Raw genomic sequence first — 13,756 nt, 5'->3', positions numbered from 1 at the left:
AAATATTTGCTAAGTTGGAAAAAATTATTAGTTAGAAATTTTTTGCTAAGTTAATCGGAAAGTTTTACGGAATCGTCGGAATCGTCGGAAAGTTTTACGGAATCGTCGGAAACTTTCCGACGATTCCGTAAAACTTTCCGACGATTCCGACTCCCACGATTCCGTAAAACTTTTCCGTAAACTTTCCGACGATTACGACTCCGACGATTCCGTAAAACTTTTCCGGTTCCGTAAAACTTTTCCGTAAATAATTTTGCTAAGTTAAATTCTTGTTACTAGCAGGTGTTGAGCTATGGATCCCCAAGAACCACATGATCCGCACACCGATCAGCTCGCAGGAATGGGTGAGGCGGAGAAGGAAAGATACATGTGCCAGATGATTTTTGAAGATGCAACGGCCATATATCATGATGACGATGGTGGACAGGCGTTTAGCAATCAATTTTTGAACGACTCCGGTGACGGAGCTGAGAATATAGAAGATGTAGTAGATGCAGAAGTGCCCTCCGTAACAAACTCTGCCAATGTATATCTCAAGTCACTGTTGACGCAACAATTAATTTGTATTGCACTTACTAACGAATCATTATTTTCCCGTTTAGGCGCCCTCCGGAACAGCTAGCGCAAGTACTGAGACAAAGTCGAAACGAGGCCCGGCCGCAAGGTTGAAAGATACTGCAAGGTACTCGATCGATAAAGTTGCTGCTGATGGCAAACCACTGGAACCCCCAGAAACTTATCGCAAATTTGTAAATCAGTGCGGAGTTGTTGTAAGAGACCTGGTCCCGATCAACTTAATAGAATGGAATAAGCCGAAGACCGGTGCCAACGTTGGAGCTACTTATGTCGATGACAGATTGAAAAGAGTGCTTTGCGACACGGTCTGGCTAAATTTCAGCGTAGCGGAAGATAAGAAGAAGAAAGTTGAGGAGTGGGCTTTGAAGAAGATGGCCACACAATTCCAGAGGTGGAAGAAAGACTTGTGGAAGAAATATAAGGACGAAGATCCAGTTTTCACTGGGCACCTAATGAAGATAAGAGACGCTTCGCCTGATTTTAAGGCGTACAAGAAATCGGGTGTCTTTACATCCCGATCAGCCACAAATACGGAGAATGCAAAGAAGAAGAAATATCACCATATTTTGGGGTCAGGTGGCTACATGAGTGCCCTGCCTAGGTGGCGACGCTATGAAGATGCGCTTCTGAAAAGAAATATCATTCCACAAACACATGACTGGCCCGATAGGTCCAAGTTCTGGTTGTTCGCGCATGGGTCAACATTGGACGCTGAGACTGAGATGATTGTTGCGGAGGGACCATGGTCGGAAAAAATAACACAAGTCGTATCAGATCTAGAGAAGGCAATAGAAGCTGTTCGAAAAGGAACTTTTGTTCCCGATAGAGAGAACGACGAGCTGACGAAGGCACTCGGGAACCCCGAAAAGTGGGGACGAACACGAGGCTTTTGAGCCACTACCCCGTGGAACCAAGGGTTTCCGGCGGACCTTGGCACTTACAGAAGCCGTGGTAGAAGCAAGAGGAAGGCACTGGAACGGATATCGACATTAGAAGAAAAGGTGGCGTTTCTCTTGAAGAAAGGGGGACACCCTGTACCTGACACTGAAGAGGAGGAAGAAGATCCTGCACCTGACGCTGATCAACAGCAATTAGAAGACGATCCTGTAGCAGATGCCGTCCCATCTCAGCATAGAAGCAGTGTGGGTTCCACGTAGCTGCAGCTAGAAGACGGTCCTGCAGTCGAACTGTCGGCGCCTCACTACCCCGTGGATGATATCACGGAGAAGACAAACTGTGAGATACATATGCCAATGGGGAACATATCCTTCATGGTGGCGTCAGGCTATGCTTTACCGAATCAACCTGGAGCAACCTACCATGGTGGTCAGATTCCAGCATCCCATGCTCGTGTCGGGTTGTCAACAATTACGCCGGGATGCCAGTCAATTGAGCTTGATATTCCTGGAGGTGAAGGCGAGAAGACACTGGGAGAAATGGAGCTTGGTATCATCTTGTGGAAGAAGAAACACATTGTGTTTCCTAACGCGGCGCCAAGGCCACCGACTCCTCCAGGTACAAATGCACCACCTCCAACAATTACTGAATGTTGCACCACATGTAAGCCTATTTTTAATAGTTTTTTCACTTTCGTACAGAGAATGCACGACCTCCAAGTCCACCCCCCAACGCACCTCCAAGTCCACCCCACAACGAAGATTGGGAGCCCGAGGCCGAGAGTCCATCGCCCGTGCACTCCAGTGAGCCGACGGATGCGCCCACTACGGGTACGGCAAAGCGGAAGCTGCAGTTCAGAAGAAACGGGACTCCTCCCAAGAAGAGAGAAAGGAAACCCAAGAAAGTCAAGACTCCCCCGAAGTTACCAGGCCTGATGACTCCGGAGGAACTAGACGAGGCCGTGAAAGCCAAAAACAAAGCATGGTTCGCACGGTTTCCCCTGAAGCCCCCTCCAGACATCTGGAAGGAAACTCTGAAGAACATACCAAAGTGGAAAATTGAGCGCACCATCGACAACTTATATTATCCTGAACCGCCGCCACCGCCGCCCCTTTCAGACTATGAACGGTACATTGAAAAGATGCACACCGCACAGATGAAACAGGCGGAGCAGATGAAGCAGGCGAAGCAGACGAAATGCGGGAAACAAGTTCCCCAGCTCGGACAACAAGAAGCACAGTCAATTTCCCCGCTCAAGGTGTTATCTGACCAGGCTTCAGTGTCCGGTCCACGCATGGGCGACGTAGGTTACGCTATTGCTGATGTGGTATATAAATATAAGCCCGAGCACCCTCTGGTCGAAAATCCTAGTGCTCTAACAACCCAACTATGGAATTTACATGTTTGGTACTTGGAGGCCGCAAGGCAAAAGAGAGACTGTATCACGGCGGCAGTTCAGGATCAACACTACTCCGGAGAGTACCTTGTGGAGGTTGGGTTCGATGATTTTTTCCAGATGTACAATCAACGTGCCCTCGACAAAGCTATCGTCAGCTGCTACTGTTTGTAAGTGATTTATTTGTGTAATTTAATTATTTAGTTAAGCTCGCGTTCATTGTCCGTATAATTATCACTCACGAGACATTCTTTTTGTACGCTACTATGCAGAATGAAGATTCGTGAATGCATGCTGGCAGGAATCTGGGACTTTGGGTTCATTGACCCGTATTTGTTTCATCAAGAGACAATAGAAAAGTTCAACAAGGATACACCGGATGATTTGCTAAGGTTTTTGAAGCGACAAAGTACCAAAAAAGAAATACTTTGGCCCTACGGATTCAAGTGAGTGTTACTGTCTTGTACACATTCCATTTTGCTTACCTGATGTTAAGTGTAATTGATGAGTATGCATGACTGCGTGTGTACACGTGCGCAGGTCCCACTTCATATTGTTCATCATTAGAATCGATCAAGGACAAGTTGAAGTCTGGGACCCGTTAACCTGGGACGCTGACAGATGGAAGAGCGCGCGTCAGATGCTTCAAAGGTATATATATATCGGCCTCTTTCGTTCATCGGCCTCTTTTTCGTTCATTTCCTGATATCAAGTAAGTAATAATTAACTCTTGTATTCATTTTTCTTTGTCGGCCAGGGTTTGGCAAATGTTCATCAAGGAAGAACCCGGTACATGGGCAGACAAGCTCCACTTTCAGATTAACAAAGTAAGTAGTACTACGTACCCTGGTTTCAATACCATTACCATTCTCTTGATTATTATTAATTTGACTGAATTATGTTCTCGTATATAGGGCGTCCCGCAACAACCACCGGGCACTGATTATTGTGGATACTACGTTTGCGAGTACATTCACAGGATTATCAATGAGAAATCCTGTACTTCCAGAAATCTAGAGGTAAGTAACCGGATCATCACAACTTTATTTATGTTGCCATCAATTATGTTTAGTTTTGTTCATAACTTAATTGTTTTCATCTACTTATTTTAAAGCTGCAACGAAAGCGGGCGATGCTCAGACCAATCCAACGTTGCAAGGCAGTTGCACAGGAATTGGCAGGATTTCTCCTCACGCAAGTCATAGATGAAGGCGGAGAATTTTTCCATCCTATGAACCAATAGCCAGCTCCCTTCTCTATGCAAGTATACAGCTATAGGAAACGAACTTCAAATTATGTAATGATAATCGGTCCAGTACTTCGTGTTACATGTATATATGTACTTTTATTTGGTGCATCAACATTTAACCGCAAACACGGAATCGGAAACACTTAACCGCAAACACGTAATCGGTGTTTCCGGATACGTGTTTCCGATTACGTGTTTCCGATTCCGTGTTCCTAAAGAACGGAACACGGACACACGGAATCGAAAACACGGAATAGGAAATACGGAATCGGAAAGACGTAAACGGAAATACGGAACCGGAAACACGTAAACGGAAACCCTGAAAATACGGAACACGGAAACACCGAAATATGGAATCGGAAACCCTGAAAAGAAAAGGAAAAAAAAGAAAAAAAAGCATTAGGACCGGTGGTGTTACCAACCGGTTCTAAAGGTCATCCGCCTGCGCGCACTCTTCGGCGCCCACGTGGAGGCCTTTAGCACCAGTTTGTAAGAGACCGGTGCTAAAGGGGGGGGGGCTTTAGTCCCGGATACGTAGCACCGAATGTGTATCCGGGTCCAAAGGCCCTTACCAACCGGTTCTAATACCCCTTTCTCCACTAGTGTACCTAATAAGAGCATGATGGAGACAAGAAACGAAAGCTTGCAGGCTAACATATTTCACTCTCCCATTTCCGAGGAAAGTGAGCACATGAATAGTTTTTCTGCTCAACTACATTGACAATAAAATTCGTCGCAAGTGTTGTTAAGTTATTTTGAGTTCAAAAAGGTGAAAATCCGGTTTCATGGATTATACATAAATTTTATGGCTGTAAAACGTGAATTCATAAATGACTATAACGTAACCATCCGAACAAACGATCCTTAGCGTTAGATTGGAGCCGGTACAGAGATTTTTGCGCCCCAGGGCGAAATTAGAGTCAGGGCCCTTTCATATAAAGATAATACAACGACAATAATGAATATATAAGTCCATAAGAATTGTCACAGATAATTTTTTTATGCATTCAAAGGCAATATTTATATACTCCCTCCGTCCCAAAATAACTGTGTTAACTTTGTCCTAGCTCTAGTACAAAATTGTACTAAGCTTGAGACACTTATTTTGGGACGGAGGGAGTAGAATAAAGTGTGTGTGTCCGTTATCTCAAAATTTCTTTTAACATTGTTCGTCCGAAGTCTAATAATGTTGGGGTCAATGTCAATCTCATGCATCTAGCAATTTCTTCGTGATGCTCTTCCTCTACCACTAGTGGAAAACGGGCCTTTGGCCTGGACCCTTTAGTCCCGGCCTTCATCTGGGCCGGGACTAAAGGCCCGGCCACGTCGCCCCAAAATCACAATGCCGCCCACGAGCCTTTGGTCCCGGCCCGTAAGGAGCCTTTAGTCCCGGTTTGGACACAAATCGGGACTAAAGGGCTACGCGGTGTGCAGCCCGCATGTGCGCCACCTTTAGTCCCGGTTTGTGTCTCAAACCGGGACTAAAGTCCTCTGCCTATATATATTGGCCACAACCCCCCTCTCCCCTCTTCCTTGCATTTTTCTTGGATGGAAGAGTGTGGGTGTGTGCTAGCTCTCCATTTTTCTTGGATGCACTAGAGGTGTTTGTTGAAATGTGTGTTAGAGCGATGCCGCTTCAGTTCACCGAACACAACTACGATATGAGATGCCCGAGCCACGCTTAAACCTCTTCCTCTTTATTTCTACTTATTATAAAAGGTTAGAAACTATATTTCCTCGTTTAGACCGTGCGGTACTAATTTTTAGGATCGTGATTGTATTTGATATGTCGTATAACGCAGATGAGCCATCCATGGATGTACGGTGATCGACGCACATCCGCTTACAGAGAAGGCGTGCATTCTTTTCGACATGCAGCCGATGCGAACAAGCATGGTGGTGGCTATATGTTTTGTCCATGTATTTAATGTCAGAATGAGAATGATTACACTTCCTCAAGAGTCATTCAGAGCCACCTGCTTCGGTCCGGTTTTATGTTGGGCTATAATGTTTGGACCAAGCACGGAGACAGAGGGGTTATGATGGAAGACGACGATGAAGAAGAAGAGAACGATGATGACAACTACCGATCTATGTTCCGTGAGTATGCTGATACCGCAATGGAAGACAATGAAGAAGAAGATCAGGATGAAGAACGGGAATTAGATGAGCCCGCTGATGATCTTGGCCGGGTCATTCTGATGCACGGCGAGGTTGCGACACAGAAAAGGAGAGGTTGCAGTTCGAGCAGATGTTACAGGACCAAAAAAAATTGTTGTACCCAACTTGTGAAGATGGCCAGAAGAAGCTGGGTAGCACACTAGAATTGCTGAAGTGGAAGGCAGAGACCGGTGTGACTGACTCGACATTTGAAAAGTTGCTGGTACTGATAAAGAAGATGCTTCCAAGAAAGAACGAATTGCCCGCCAGCACGTACGAAGCAAAGAAGCTTGTCTGCCCTCTAGGATTAGACGTGCAGAAGATACATGCATGCCCTAATGACTGCATCCTCTACTGCGGTGAGAAGTACGAGAATATGGATAAATGCCTGGTATGCACTGCATTGCGGTATAAGATCAGAAAAGATGACCCTGCTGATATTGAGGGCGAGCCACCGAGGAAGAGGGTTCCTGCCAAGGTGATGTGGTATGCTCCTATAATACCACGGTTGAAACGTCTGTTTAGAAATAAAGATCATGCGAAGTTGTTGCGATGGCACATGGAAGATCGTATGAAAGACGATAAGTTGAGGCACCCCGCTGATGGTCGACAGTGGAGAAAAATCGAGAGTGAGTTCCCGAGATTTGCAGGTGACGCAAGGAACTTATGGTTTGGTCTGAGTACAGATGGCATGAATCCTTTTGGGGAGCAGAGTTGCAGTCACAGCACCTGGCCCGTTACTCTATGTATCTACAACCTTCCTCCTTGGTTGTGCATGAAACGGAAGTTCATTATGATGACAGTGCTTATCCAAGGTCCAAAGCAACCCGGCAACGATATTGATGTGTACCTAAGGCCAATAGTTGATGAACTTTTACAGCTGTGGGCCGAACCAGGTGTACGTGTGTGGGACGAGCACAAACAAGAGGAATTTGACCTTCGAGCATTGCTTTTCGTAACCATCAATGATTGGTCTGCTCTTAGTAACATTTCAGGACAGTCAAACAAGGGATACAATGCATGCACGCACTGTTTGGATCAGACAGAAAGTATATATCTGGACAAATGTAGGAAGAATGTGTACCCGTACAATCGTCGTTTTCTTCCGCCCAAGCATCCCTTAAAGAAAAAAGGCAAGCATTTCAATGGCAAGGTAGAACCCCGGGGGAAGCCTGTCATCCGTACTGGTGCTGAAGTATTTGATATGGTCAAATATTAAAAGTAATCTTTGGAAAGGGTCCTGGCAGCCAACCTGTTCCTAACGGCCCTGATAAGTGCGTACCCATCTGGAAGAAGAAATCTATATTTTGGGAGCTACCCTACTGGGAAGTCCATGAGGTCCGCTCGGCAATCGACGTGATGCACCTGACGAAGAATCTCTGCGTGAATATTCTAGGCTTCCTGGGCTTGTATGGGAAGTCAAAAGATACACCGGAAGCACGGGAGGACCAGGAACGTCATAAAGGAAGAGATGGCATGCATCCAGGGCAGTTTCAAGGGCGTGCCAGCTACGCTCTTACTAAGGAAGAGAAGGAAATCTTCTTTGAAGTCCTTTTCAGTATCAAGGTCCCGACTGGCTTCTCGTCGAATATAAAGGGAATCGTAAATATGAAAGACAAAAAATTCCAAAACCTAAAGTCTCATGACTGCCACGTGCTTATGACGCAATTGCTTCCGGTTGCATTGAGGGGAATTCTACCGGAAAATGTTCGCCTGGCAATTGTGAAGGTATGTGCATTCCTCAATGCAATTTCTCAGAAGGTAATCGATCGAGAAAGTCTATCAGGGTTACAGATTGATGTGGTCCAATGTCTGGTCAGCTTTGAGTTGTTGTTCCCGCCATCCTTCTTCAATATAATGACACACCTCCTAGTTCACCTAGTCGAAGATATTAGAATTCTCGGTCCTGTGTTTCTACACAATATGTTCCCCTTCGAGAGGTTCATGGGAGTCTTAAAGAAATATGTTCGTAACCGTGCTAGGCCAGAAGGAAGCATCTCCAAGGGCTATGGAACAGAGGAGGTCATTGAGTTTTGTGTGGACTTTCTTCCTGACCTTAAGCCGATTGGTGTTCCTGAATCTCGGTATGAGGGTAGGCTGGCAGGAAAAGGCACACTAGGAAGGAAAGCAAAAGTATGTATGGACGGGCATTCTTTCTCTCAAGCACACTACATAGTTCTACACAATTCCACCGTGGTGGCTCCGTATATCGTGAGACACAAGAATATTCTACGCTCTGAAAACCCGGGGAAGGCTGACTCTTGGATTAAAGGGGAACACGAGAAGACTTTCGGCAGTTGGTTGCAGACACATCTCATGAATGACGACACCGTTGGAGATCAGCTGTACTGTTTGGCCAGGCCACCATCTTCGACTATATGTACTTTCCAAGGGTATGAGATAAATGGGAATACATTTTACACGGTTGCCCAAGATCAAAAGAGCACCAACCAAAATAGTGGTGTCCGCTTTGATGCAACAGACGAGAATGGGCACTGTTTGGAAACATATTACGGGTACATAGAGGAGATATGGGAACTTGACTATGGACCTACTTTTAAGATCCCTTTGTTTCGGTGCAAATGGGTGAAGCTGACAGGAGGCGGGGTAGTTGTAGACCAAAAGTACGGCATGACAATAGTGGATCTCAACAATCTTGCGTACATGGACGGACCATTTGTCCTAGCCAATGATGTCGCTCAGGTTTTCTATGTGAAGGACATGTCTACAAAAACGAGAAAAAGAAATCACCAAGAGAAGATATCGTCCGATGAGCCAAAACACCACATAGTTCTTTCAGGGAAAAGAAACATCGTGGGAGTAGATAACAAGACAGACATGTCACTAGATTATAATAAGTTTCATGAAATTCCGCCCTTCAAAGTAAAAACTGACCCAAGCATCCTATTGAATGATGAATATTCTCCATGGTACGACCCAGAAGAAAACATAAATAATAGATAGGAATATTGGTGCAATAATGTAATAATGTATTAAACCTTTTATGTAATGCATGTATGGAATGTACTAAACCTTTTACTTTTGAATTATTTATTTAATTTCAAACACTTTTCATTATCATAGTTTTGTCAAATTCTCAAATATGCAAAAAGAATTTTAATAAACATAGTTTTTAATTGAAAATAACAAAATAGTTAATAGTTTGGATAGTCAAAATAATTAATTTTGAAAATAGAAAACAGTTTTGAATTATTTATTCAATTTCAAACACTTTTCATTTTCATAGTTATGTCAAATTCTCAAATATGCAAAAAGAATTTTAATAAATATAGTTTTTAATTGAAAATAACAAAATAGTTAATAGTTTGGATAGTCAAAGTAATTAATTTTGAAAATAGAAAATAGTTTTAAATTATTTATTCAATTTCAAACACTTTTCATTTTCATAGTTTTGTCAAATTCTCAAATATGCAATTTTTTTTTTAATAAACATAGTTTTTAATTGAAAATAACAAAATAGTTAATAGTTTGGATAGTCAAAATAATTAATTTTGAAAACAGAAAATAGTTTTGAATTATTTATTCTGTTTCATACACTTTTCATTTTCATAGTTTTGTCAAATTCTCAAATATGCAAAAAGAATTTTAATAAACATAGTTTTTAATTGAAAATAACAAAATAGTTAATAGTTTGGATAGTCAAAATAATTACTTTTGAAAATAGAAAATAGTTTTGAATTATTTATTCAATTTCAAACACTTCTCATTTTCATAGTTTTTATCAAATTCTCAAATGTGCAAACAGATAACTATTTATATTCTCAAATATGCAAAAACAAATAAAATAAGAAAACAGAAAATAGGCCTTTAGTCCCGGCCCGTACCATTGACTGGGACTAAAGGACCTGGGGCTGGAAACCCGCCGCCGAGGCCTTTAGTCCCGGGAGGTGGTTCAGACCGGAACTAAAGGCCCCTTTAGTCCCGGCCTGAACCACCGCCCGGGACTAAAGGTCCGGGGGTATAAAAGGTGCCCTTTCTTCCCCGCCGCTTCGCACTTAGCAGTTTCGCGTGCGAGGAGTCTCCGAGGACGCCGTCAGGCTGCCACGCCCCCAGCACACCGCCCCCCCCCCCCCCCGTGGCGAGCCCCTCCCCGCGAGAGCCCACCCCCGCGGCGAGCCCCCTGTCGCGTGCCCCCTGCCGCTTCTCCCCCTGCCCCCCTACCGTCGTCCACCGTCGCCGCCGCCGCCCCCTGCCGTCGTCCACCGTGGTGAGTTCCGCTTCTTCTTTTTCTTTTTAAAAAAGTTAATTACTTTAGTTAGTTTATTAGGTTAGTTTTTTATTATACATGGGGTCATTTAGTTAGTTTATTTGGTTAGATTATTAGGCTAATTAGGTTAGTTAGTTAGGTTAGAAGAAAAAAGAGGAAACGCAGAAGGAAAAAAATGAAAAAGAAAAAAGGAAAAGAAGAAAATAATTAGAAGAAGAACGAAAAGAAGAAGGAGAAGAAGAAGAAGAAGAAGAAGAAGAAGGAGAAGAAGAAGAAGAAGAAGAAGAATTATTTTAGAGTTAGAATTTAGTTAGATATAGTTATAGTTAGATATAGAAATATTTTAGTTAGTATTTATTTTGTTAGAATTATTTTAGTTAGAATTATTTAGTTAGAATTATTTAGTTAGAATTTATTTGAAAATAGAAACATAATTATTTTAGTTAGAATTATTTAGTTAGAATTTATTTGCAAATAAAGATAGAATTATTTTACTTAGAATTATTTAGTTAAAATTTATTTGCAAATAGAAATAGAATTATTTTGCATCATATATAGTTTGTTAGTTTATTAGTTAATCAAATGTCCGTTTTTTGCAGAACTATGGATCCACATATCAGGAACCTCGAAGAGGAAGAACTTCTCGAAGATATAATCAAAGACGGCCCCGACGTTGAACCAGCTGAATCTCCAACGTGATATCAAAACCCCTCCGGAGATGGAATGGAGGTCGACCTACACGAAGATGAAGCCGATGGGGCAGGAGATAGCGCCAATGACGGAGAAGGTGATAGCTCCAATGATGGAGAAGCCGGTGGAGAAGCCGATGGAGAAATAATAAAGTCCGACGAGGTATACATATGAAGTTTGACAATCACTTGTAATATGTGAAAAATATTGGAGATAGCTCTATATTGTATACATATACATTCATTTGACGAATGTTTCTCCCTCTTAGGCCTCCACATCGAGCAAAGCTATGAAACGAGGCCCGACTAAAAAGTTGGATGCACGGACGCATTACACCTTTGAGGTGATATTGCCTACTGGCGAACCCAAGCTTCCTAAGAATGCTGCTAACACATTCAAGAAGCAATGCGGAGTTCTCGTTAGGGATCACGTCCCGATCAGCGTTCGGGAGTGGAACAAGCGCAAAGGGGCAGCCGATAGTGATTATGTCGCCGAAAGGTACAAAGATAATCTTTGGAATGATCTCATGTCACATTTCAACCTGCCAGAATGTGAGAATGAAGACACCGAAAAAAAACTGAGGGCCAAAGTCAAACAGTGGACTCTAAAGAAGATGGCCGAACTGTTCCGTAGCTGGAAGAAGAAGCTATGGAAAAACTATCGGAAGACAAAGAAAGTGCCAGTATTCGAGGGGTATCTAGCCAAGCAGGCGAATCATTGGAAGGCATTTCAAGAGTACAAGGAGTCAGAAGATGCCAAGGCATTATCCGAAAAGAACAAGAAAAATGCCGACAAGAAGAAATATCACCACACGCTGGGGCCAGGGGCTATGAGACTGCCATCCCAAAGTGGGATAAGAAAGAGCAAGATCTGCTAGCTAAAGGCATCATACCTCAACCCATCCGTGATGAGTGGGAATTGAGAGCAAGAAATTGGTTCCTTGCGCATGGTGGTTCGTACGACGAAGAAACAGGGGACCTCATCTGTAGTGACGGTCTTAGAATTGGAAAAAGATAGTGAAAGAAATTAAGGAGGGAAAAAGACAGTTCACTGCAGATAGAGAGAAAGATTTGCTCACACTGGTCCTCGGCAATGACGAACATGGAGGATGAACGCGAGGCTTCGGTCCTTCTTACCCGTGATGGCTTGTGTTTGCCAGAGGCCAATACACTTACAGAAGCCGAGCGAGAGCAAAGAAGCGACAGCAGGATGAGGAGAATGACAAGTTCAACCAGTTGCTTGCTAGGCTTAACGAGCAACAGAAGCAGATTGATGAGCTTATAGGAGTAGCGCGCCAGGAAGATCCTGCACTCGATATTACCGGCGCCCCATCGAAGCGGAAAAGCAGCGTGGATGAATCTGAGGCCTCGCCCGACGATGCACGAAGAATGATAGAGGGCGGTCCCGGCTACCCCGTGGATGGAATCAAGGAGTCAACATCATGTGAACTCCATCAGAAATTCAAGAACATATCCATGAAGTTGGCCGTCGGACAAGCTTTACCTTCTGGCCCTGATGCACGCTGGCATGGCTGTGAGATTCCAGCTGGCTTTGCTAAAGTTGGGGTGGATGAAATCATGGCGGGGTTTCATGATATGGAGCTCGACATAGCTGGACCCGAAGATGAGAGGACACTCGGAGAAGTACTGGGTGGAGTCATCCTATGGGACAAGAACTACATCAAGCTTGCAGGCTCGGCCCAAAGGACAACGCCGCCTCCGAGTCGTCGCAGGTCACCTACACCTCCATCACCTCCAAGCCCTCCACATGACGACGGCCAGCACAACACGAGTCCATCTCGATCACCGCCGCCGGACTTGGGTCGTCCATCTCCGCCGCCGCCCGCTAAGGATACTAAGCGGAAGCGTGCCAGCAAGAACGCTCCGTCGATGAGTTCTAAGCGACGGAGCTCCCCAAAGCGCAAACTGTCGCCCCTCCCAAAGGTACCTCATGCTAATCTTCCTATCAGACCTTATGATTGTACCGACGAGGAAAACGCCACGATAGCAAAGGAACATTATGATGCGCAGATGAAAAAGAAGGAACCTGAGCCCCGCCCGGAATACACCGAGAAGCAAATAGCATATGCAAAATACTTCACGACCCTTCCATCACAGTATGACTTACACCATAAGCCTGATGACTATACACGCACATTGCAGAAGGAAGGGAAAAAGAGCAGATCACGTGCAAGTGCAAGTGGGAGCAAATCAAGTTCAACTACAAGAAAAAAAAGATCAGGCGTTCCTCATCTTGGACAACAGGCCAAACAGTCGATCCCACCCTTCAGGGTGTTACCCGAGAATGTTCCCTCTCTGGTGCAGGGGCAAGATTTGGAATTAGCAAAGAAGTGGGCGGATGAATGGGGTATCCCGGTTGAAGACGTTCTGGCTTCCCAAGACGACAGGTTACCCAAGGTTATGGTAGCCCCTAAGCCACAGTTTGTCATGGGAGCGCCTTTGGTCAGCAAAGATAAGTTTGATGATCTCCCAACAAATATGCGTTACTCGCATACATGGTACTTAAGTGAATCAAAGAATGGGAGAATGATGATCGTGGT

This window comes from Hordeum vulgare, chromosome 5H, assembly GCF_904849725.1.
Source record: "Hordeum vulgare subsp. vulgare chromosome 5H, MorexV3_pseudomolecules_assembly, whole genome shotgun sequence".
Taxonomy (NCBI): Eukaryota; Viridiplantae; Streptophyta; class Magnoliopsida; order Poales; family Poaceae; genus Hordeum; species Hordeum vulgare.
The sequence above is the reverse complement of the archived record's forward strand: the minus strand, read 5'-3'. Positions refer to the sequence as shown.